Source organism: Vigna radiata, chromosome 2, assembly GCF_000741045.1.
Source record: "Vigna radiata var. radiata cultivar VC1973A chromosome 2, Vradiata_ver6, whole genome shotgun sequence".
Lineage (NCBI taxonomy): Eukaryota > Viridiplantae > Streptophyta > Magnoliopsida > Fabales > Fabaceae > Vigna > Vigna radiata.
The window spans coordinates 9444656-9454234 of NC_028352.1; the positions used below are offsets into that span (position 1 = coordinate 9444656).

Genomic DNA, 9579 nt, shown 5'->3' on the forward strand with positions numbered 1-9579 from the left:
GAGTGTGCTTTATATAGCCTTCGTCTACTCTCACTGCTATTAATGCTTCCTAATTTTCAAAACCGTTGGGGAATTAGCCGCAACATTAAACCATCCCAAGAGTCAAAACCCAACCACACTCGACTTCTGCTCTGTCCACACTTCTCACACACTTTGCTTTCAACCATTTTCAACTCAAACACTTATTTTATTTACTTAATTAAATAATTAGCTTCTAATTTAGTCATTATATCTACGTTTACAATTCCTCCTACTCTGTATTCATTACTAAATCCAAATCATTAACTAGTATCCGAAGCTTTTAAAGTATTTGCTAATATAATTTTTTGTGTAACTTAAGTTATTTATTAAATTTTAAAGGTCCACTCAAATATATCAACAAAATTAGTTAATATTTTTAACAATTAATACCAATTATTATTTGTTCTAGGTAATAGTTTAAATCTTGATATTGTATGAAACATATTTTAAAATAGCGTTTCATGTTTGACATTTGGAAAGCTAAAGGTTAAAGATATAAATAATATACGTCAAAATATAAATAACAATAAATAATATATGTAAATAAGAAGTTTTTATATATCTTTAAAACAATAATCATTCCTTTTTTAATATAATTATATTTTTTACATTTAAATAATTAGTGTGTCAATTTATGAGAATCTAAATTAAAAAATGTACTTAATTTTAAATTAAAAATGAAAATAATGTCAAATAACTTAAAACTCCAATTATAATAGTTAAACTTAAGATCATGATATATTAGTAATTTTTTTATACATTTTTTATAATAAGTCATATTTTATTATTTTATTTGTAAGTTTGAATTTATTGTCAAAAAATATTTAAAATAATCAAATAACAGTCTGTCACGTAATTTAAAAAAGTTATAAAAAAATTGTTAAAAATAATTTTCCTTGAAATTATTATTCAAAACTTGATGAAATAATCTGCTTTCCAACACGGAATGAGGAAAATGCATGGTCAACTCTGCCTACGCGGATACCCTTGTACTCCCATCTACCTCTCTCGCTCACAATTAATGAGTTTGTTTGTAGACATCAATTTTTCAAATTAAAATTCTTATATCAATACACTAACGTAGATTTTTTTTTTTCTATATATAAGTTAAATTTAATTAAACTGAAATGTAGGATAAAAATAATTAAGAGATATATTAAATTAGAACTTTTAATTTGATTTAGAAAAATTTTCTTTTAACAACACTTTTTTAACAACTTTTTGACAACGCATACCGCTTGTGATTGATCCGTTTTAAATATTTTTTAAACATAAATTCAAATAAACCAATAAAATGATGACATGTGTTCCGTTGTAAAAAAAGTTGTCAGAAAGTGTTGTCAAAATATCATTGTCCTTTGATTTATTGTCCAAGAATCAGTGCTAATTATGAGACATTAAAAAATGTAATTAAATAAAATAATGGAAACGATGAGTTAAGTTCAAATTAAATTTTTTGAGATGAGTGAAATGATGAAACTAGTTATATAACTTATTTGGTTAAAGTAATATAGGAAAGGTATTATGTTCAAATCATATCATGCCACCAAAGTTTTTATTTTATACAATTTCTAAAATTTATTTTTGGAATATTTGTGAAGTTGAGTTTGTTTCTTTGCATTTTGAGAAAGATAATAAATGTGAAAAAATATCTAAAATTGTGATTAGGATTATTCTTGAGAAAAAACTATGGGATAGTTCATACTTTTAGGACGGTATTGTTTGGGAGTGGTAAAATAAAAGAAAATACGAAAATATCAAGAATTAGAGTAGGAAATCTAGGTAAAGAGAGTTAATATTTTCCTTATTATTTTGTAATTTTGTGTGGAGAAATGTTTGAAGTTTGGAAAATGGAATTGTAAAATGTGTTCTTAAAATATGATAACTAAGTTTTAATAAAACGTGAAATGCAGTTTTGGGTTTGATCATTTGTGATGTTTTACTATGATTGGTCTTTTTGTTTCGAAATGACAAGGAAATGTTTAAGAATGTTGGGGTTTAATTATTTCGTTTTGAATGAGTCCGATGGTTAAAATTATGTTTTTATCAGAAAATTGTGTTGTTAGGCAAAGGACTTTCATTGTCAATGGGTGATTATTTTGCAACCATTAGTCTCTCTAAGGTTAACGTTTTTAATTATAATATGTTGGAAGCAAAAGGAAATTTTGGCACAGTGATCTTTCTTATATATTTATATTGTATAAAGAATATATTTTTTCATGACAGTTATATTTTGTTGATAGATATGATATATTAAAATGTATTTACATCCTTCTCATTTCGTTTTGTCATCGCTGCTTTCATGTTGTTATTAAGAAAATGATATTTTGACACCAATTTTTAATACTATTTTGATATTGTATTCGTGTCAAAATATGATTGGACAATTTCAAATTATAAAAAAACTGAGTCAAGGGTATTATCCTTCCAAAATATCATTTTCCTTGTCATTATCCTTCCATTCCTTCCATTCTTCCAATCTTCTCTTCCTGGTTGTTGTTATGGTTACCACCACTCTTTCCCTTTCTTTTTCTTTCTATTGCAAAAGTACAAAGTTCGTTCATGATTTTCTTTTTTTTTTCTTTCTTATTCTTGGCATTTAATGCATTTTTTTGTTCATAACAAATTTTAATATATATATATATATATATATATATATAAAATATTATACATATATTAAAATTCATTAATATTTGTCAATTGTGTTTTGTATTAATCTTTTGGTACATATTTGAGTGTGGTTGATAATTACTTTTACTTCATGTTAACTTTAAGACCAATACAATTTTTTTTTCAAAATTTTGTTAATTTTAAGATATGTTTAAAATATAAATGTACCAACAAAAAAAAAGTTAATCTTCTTAATTAGGAAATGGTCAAACCTTGAATACAAAAGAAAGATGATCATTCATTTAAAGATTACTAAAATTGTGTGAACAATTTTATTATATATATATATGGATTGAGATTGGATTAATTTGTCATGCATAATGAGGGAAAAAGAGGAGTAAAATAGTTTATATAATTTACGCAACATAATAAGGGTATAAGTGACGATGAAGTGAAGTTTAAATGTCCTTGTGTTAATTGTTTGTATGAAAGAAAGTTGAAGGCAATTGAAATTTGGAAACACCTTATTTGTGGTGAATTATAGACTTTCCATGTTAGGAGTATAACTCAAGCTATAGTAATTAAAGTTTTTACATTCAGTTAATTTTGTTTCACTGTTACACACACACACACATAATATACATTGCCTCTGGTGCAAAGTTTAATACACAATATACAATTTTTCACTTTCTCTATTGCTTTGCAAATTCTTCTGCAACTTTATCAGTATTCTTCTACATTTCTATCAGTGGTATACAGAGTCAGGTCAAGAGAAAAGACATGTGGTGCTCGTTTCAGAAATCACATCGGCATTGAGGTTGCTGGACAATGTGGTTGGAGCGTTAAGAAAGGTAGTCAAGAATCTGGTTCTTGAGCAAGAAGGAGAGGTTGAAATCATGGCTAATATCCCTACAACAAATTTCCCTGTTCTTAGAGACAAAAACTAGAGTAGGTGGAGTACGCAGATGAGAGTCTTGTTCCGGTTTCAAGACGTCAACGAAGTGGTTGAGGAAACAGGAATCGAGCCTTATTTTGATTATTTAGAGGATCAGAAGGAAACATTTAGAAAGAAGGATAATAAAGTGTTGTTCATCATACATCAGTGTGTGAATGATACGCATTTTGAGAAGATACAAAATGTTATTACAGCAAGAGAAGCTTGGAGCATACTGGTGTATAGCCATGCTGGAGGAGAAAAGATTAAGAAAGTGAAATTTCAGACACCAAGAAGGCAATATGAGCTTCTCTAGATGGAAGACAATGATAAGGAAAGCGATTACTTCAACAAGATTTTATCCATTACTAATCAAATGAAAGGGTGTGGTGAATCCATCAGTGATCTCATGATAATTGAGAAAATTATGAGATCATTGCCTCAACGGTTTGGCTACATTGTGGTGGCTATTGAAGATTCCAGAGATCTTGATGACTAGGCATTGAAGCGCATGAAATGAGGCTGCTGGATAGGAATCCCATCAAGAATGATGAGCAAGCATTGAAGGCACATCATATCAGAAATGAAGGTAGAAAGAAATTCAAGAAGTGGAAAGGGAAATTAATGAAAGGAAAATGGAAGAATGAAAATAGTGTAGATGAACGAGATGAAAAGATTGAATCAATGGAAGGAAAAGGTATATTTGATAAAAATCTGAAGAAGAAAGATAAGAGGAGCATTGAATGTTTCAATTGCCACAAACTGGGTCACTACTCATATGAGTGTTACATAAATAAAGGAAAGCAGAAGAAGAAACACCAGAATAAGGAAGCTCATTTTGCACAAGAGGACTCAGATTCAAAACCATTAACTTTGATTGTAACAACCATAACTGAATGTTCAAATACTTTGTGTAAATCTTGGTATTTAGACTCTAGGTGCTCGAATCACATGACATGCAACAGGGAATGACTGATAAGTTTGGATGAATCAAAGAAAAGCAAAGTAAAGTTTGTAGATGACAACAAAACGAGGGTGGAAGGAATGGGAAATGTAGTCATAAAGAGAAAAGATGGCTCACATGCAATCATAGAAAACGTTCTATTAGTTCTAGCGATTAAATGCAATTTACTGAGTATTGGACAATTGGTTGAAAAAGGCTTCACAGTAGTCATTGGAAATCATGACAGAGTAGAACTGTTTGACAACAACAAGAGATTGATATGGAGAAGCAAGATCTCAAAGAATCAAACTTTTCAGGTTTGTATGGATGCAGTAGGGAGTTTGTTGCTTATCTACTGTGAAGGATGATGAAAACTGGAAATGGCATTTAAGGTTTGGTCACCTGAACTTTAAAGACCTAAAGCAACTGAGCAAGAAAGCTTTGGTTTCTGAAATACCAGATATCATCATACCAAAAAATGTGTTAGTCTTACATTAAACAGACCAGAAGATCATTCCAAACAAGATTAGAGATGAGATCCAAAGAGTGCTTAGAGGTTGTACACTCTAACATTTGTGGTCCTTTGGAAGTACCAACATTGGTTGGAAAGATGTACTTTATTACTTTTTTTGATGAGTATAGTAGGATTGTATGGGTGTACAAAATAAAATTGAATAGCACAACACTAGAAGTGTTTAAAAGATTCAGAGTCTGTGTAGAAAGAGAGAGTGGAAAGCTGGTTAAAGTTCTTAGAACTGATGGAGGAGGTGAGTAAACTTCCTATGCATTTGAGAAATTTTGTCAAGATAGCAGGATTGCTCACAAGGTGACAGCACCATACACACCCTAACATAATGGCCTGGCAGAAAGAAGGAACAAGACAATTATGAATATGGCCATGTGTCTTTTGAGAGAGAAGAACGTGCCACAAAATCTCTAGGGTGAAGTTGTGTCAACAGTTGTCCACATCCTTAATAGATGTCCCACCAAGAAGCTTGCAGGAAAGATGTCGTTGGAAGCATGGTCAGATACAAAACCTTTATACTTTAAAGTGTTTGGTCTTTGGCTTTCAGTCATGTTGCAGATCAAAGACGACCAAAGCTAGAAGATAAAGGAAAGGCTAATATCATCCAACTGGCGAATACAAGCTTTACAACCCAATCAAAGATAAGATGGTGTTAAGCATGTGATGGTGCTTGAAGATGAGAATTGGGACTGGAAACACAAACAAACCAATCTAAAGAAGACTGTGGTGCATGAAATCTCTGATGATCCTACACGGTCTAAGGCAGAATCTACAGATATCATTAGAAGCAATGTAGATCTGGAAAGTACATCTCAAAGGCCAAAAAGGCAACCTGTTAGACCATCCAGATTTTCAGATTATGAAATATACTCTGATGCGAGAGTTAATGATGAGGGAGACCTGGTTCAAATGGCATTGATGGTTGGTACATAACCGATGGATATAGATGAAGCCTTGACACAACCAATTTGGAAGAAGGATGTGATTGAAGAACTCAGATCAATTGAGAAGAATAAGACGTGGAGGCTAGTTGATCTACCACCTGGAAAGCACTGCATTGGAGTGAAGTGGGTATTCAAGAGAAAGTTGAATCCAGATGACACTGTTTTGAAGCATAAAGCAAGGCTCGTGACCAGAGGCTTTCTACAAAAACAAGGAGTAGATTTTACTGAGGTTTTTCGCACCTGTGGCAAGGTTAGAAACTATACAATTAGTGATTACTATTGCTTGTGCTAGAAAGTGGTCATTATTTTAACCTGACGTCAAATTTGCTTTCTTGCATGGACCCTTGGAGGAGGAAGTCTATGTTCAGCAACCCTCAAGATTCAACGAACAAGACAAGGAGAACAAGGTGAATAGACTCCAAAAGGCTCTTAACGGCTTGAGGCAAGCTCCCAAAGCCTGGAAAAAGAGAATTGATGCTTTCTTCATCAATCATGGGTTTGAACGTTGTGCTATAGAACATGGATTGTACGTGAAAGAGAGTTATGGTGGAGATAGGATGATCATCTGCTTATACGTTGATGATCTATTGGTGACTTGTTCAAACTTGAAGGAGATGGATGAACTCAAGAAGATGATGGAAGTTGAGTTTGAGATGACTGATCTTGGAAAGCTAAGCTACTTTCTAAGTATGGAGTTTACTCTTATAGTTGCAAGATTACTAATGCATCAACAAAAGTATATGGGGGAATTACTGGAAAGATTCAAAATGACATTGTGCAATGATGCTAGAAGTCCACTAGAGGTAAATGTAAAATTAAGGAAGGATGAAGCTGAAGAGAAGGTGAATGAAACTACTTATAAGCATAGCAGGCCATATTTGATGTTCAGTGTTGGTCTAATAAGTCGTTTCATGAGCAATCCGAAGAAGAGCAACATGTTGGCTGCCAAACCTATTTTAAGATACATCAAAGGGACTTCAAACTATGGAATTCTGTTTCCATATGGTAGGCAGAAGAATGAGCTGAAGCTTATGGGTTATGTTGACTCTAATTATGGCGGAGATCAAGTAGAAAGGAAAAGCACATTAGGGCACATATTTTTCCTAAATGAAGCACCTGTTTCATGGAGCTCTAAGAAGCAATTTGTTGTTGCTTTGTCAAGCTGTGAGCAAAATACATAGCTAGATGCTATGTTGTGTGTCAAGGAATTTGGATGAATGAATTATTGAGAGAATTAAAGACTGAATGGCTGACCAAGAGACCTAATGACTGACCACTAAAGTATTAGTATGCCAACTTTCCTTACACATGTATGTTATCAGCATGCTACATAACACGTCTTTTTAATTTGACGACAAATCTCTATTTGATTCAATTTTACAAAAATAAAGATTTAATTAAAACGTAAAAAACGAAAAGAATCTATTTGTGATTCTGAAAAAAATAAGAATGTACCAAAATATTAATATGCTAAAATCAAATTACAAGTGACTCTCTCTGTTCATGTTGCAGCGCAATATAGACATTAGTGTGGAGTTTTTTTTAGTTGGAAATTTATAAACATGGACAAATTTTTAAAAAGATTAAAGAAATAGACAAATCATATTTGGAACCACTTACATATAAAAACGATTTATTATTATAATCTATTTTAAGGTGGAAATGTACGATGCACAATAAATTATTGTCCTTCAGCCTTTGGTTCTTCTAGAGAATGGCTCAGTCACTTGTGGGGAAAATGCGCATAAATTTTGAAACTTGCCATTAGTAATAGAATAATGCTAAGGAAGTGACTCTTATATTTATTTGATATATAATATTAGAATAAAATGTTCGTAAAAAAAATGAAATTTTATATTTTTTATAAAAGTTAAAATAAAAATAAAAAAGATATTATCAATGTAAAAACTTTATGTAAATTAAAGTTTTATTTTTTTAACAATATTAACTTAATGAATTAATATATTTCTGGTGACTTGACCAAACAACTTCAGTATAGCTAGCTACTGGACATTAAGATCATACAGGTATCTTCAAGATAAGGATGAAACTTTTTGGACATAAATATAGAAAAATTTCATATATGAATTCAGAAGTTGAGCACGACATGATTTGCATGGAAATAAGTAATTCATCACAGTGTTCTCAGATCTCAGTGACTTTGACTGGTAAAACACATGTAACTATTGTAATAGGATTTTGCCAAAGCTTTTTCCTAACAACACAAGACAACTTGGACTCTCATAATCCTTACATAAAAACGGCTTTCTTAAGGAATATCCAAATACTGTTATGCATGCATGCTTAAACCCTAATGTTTACCACCACCTCCTCCTCCACCTACACCAGAACCACTGCCGGAACCATGCCCACCTCCTACCCCAACTCCGATGCCAATTCCGATGCCAAACCCTCCACCGCCTCCATGACCGCCGCCGCCACCTCCACCTATACCTCCACCGCCGCCATGACCTATACCACCACCTGCACCAAACCCTCCGCCGTGACCAGAACCTCCTCCAATTCCTCCACCGCCACCTCCTCCAGCACCACCACCACCACCTATTCCTCCTCCTACACCACCTCCTGCACCAAAGCCCCCACCATGACCTGAACCTCCTCCTACTCCACCCCCTCCTCCACCACCAGCTCCTCCTCCCGCTCCACCACCAACACCACCTCCTATACCACCACCAGCACCAAATCCTCCACCATGGCCTGAACCTCCTCCCAAACCACCACCACCACCACCACCTCCTCCTCCTCCTCCCCCTCCACCTGCTCCACCACCTAAGCCTCCACCAACACCACCACCAGCTCCAAACCCTCCACCATGGCCTGATCCACCACCCAATCCACCTCCTCCACCCCCACCACCTCCTCCTCCTCCGCCGCCACCACCACCAATGCCTCCTCCTGCTCCCCCACCTACACCTCCTCCAGCACCAAAACCTCCACCATGACCTCCCCCAGCTCCTCCGCCGCCTCCAAAACCGCCTCCACCACCAATACCTCCACCATGACCTCCCCCACCACCAAGACCACCACCTCCCCCGCCACCAAGGCCACCACCACCACCAAAGCCTCCTCCACCGCCTACTCCACCACCTCTACCACCACCGAGGCCTCCACCACCGCCAAGACCTCCACCACCACCAAAGCCTCCTCCACCGCCTACTCCACCACCTCTACCACCACCGAGGCCTCCACCACCGCCAAGACCTCCACCACCACCAAAGCCTCCTCCTCCCCCTAGTCCACCACCACGGCCACGTCGGCCCCTCCACCCCCTGCACCGTGGTCCACGTCCAAATCGACAATCATCTCCATACCTTTGTGGGTCAAGCTTCTCATCACCTAAAACACTGATCACACTAAATTCAAGGACAATGCACATAACAAGAACACTCACGGAAACCCATTTCCTTTGGAAATTAGTAGCCATTGCCAAAAAGTAATACACTCACTTTGCTGCTCTTGAAGAAATTATGAGTTGGCATTATATAGGCTTTCTTCTGTAGATCTTGATATTAATGGTGCATGCTATGAACAGTTGGGGAATTCAAACCAACATTAAACCCTGACAAGTGGAACTGATATA

The 9579-nt window shown here is 35.0% G+C and overlaps 1 pseudogene; it reads left to right on the forward strand.

Annotated features, from left to right (window-relative positions):
• Positions 1-9579, forward strand: part of LOC111241273 — a 10713-nt pseudogene extending 1134 nt beyond the window's left edge.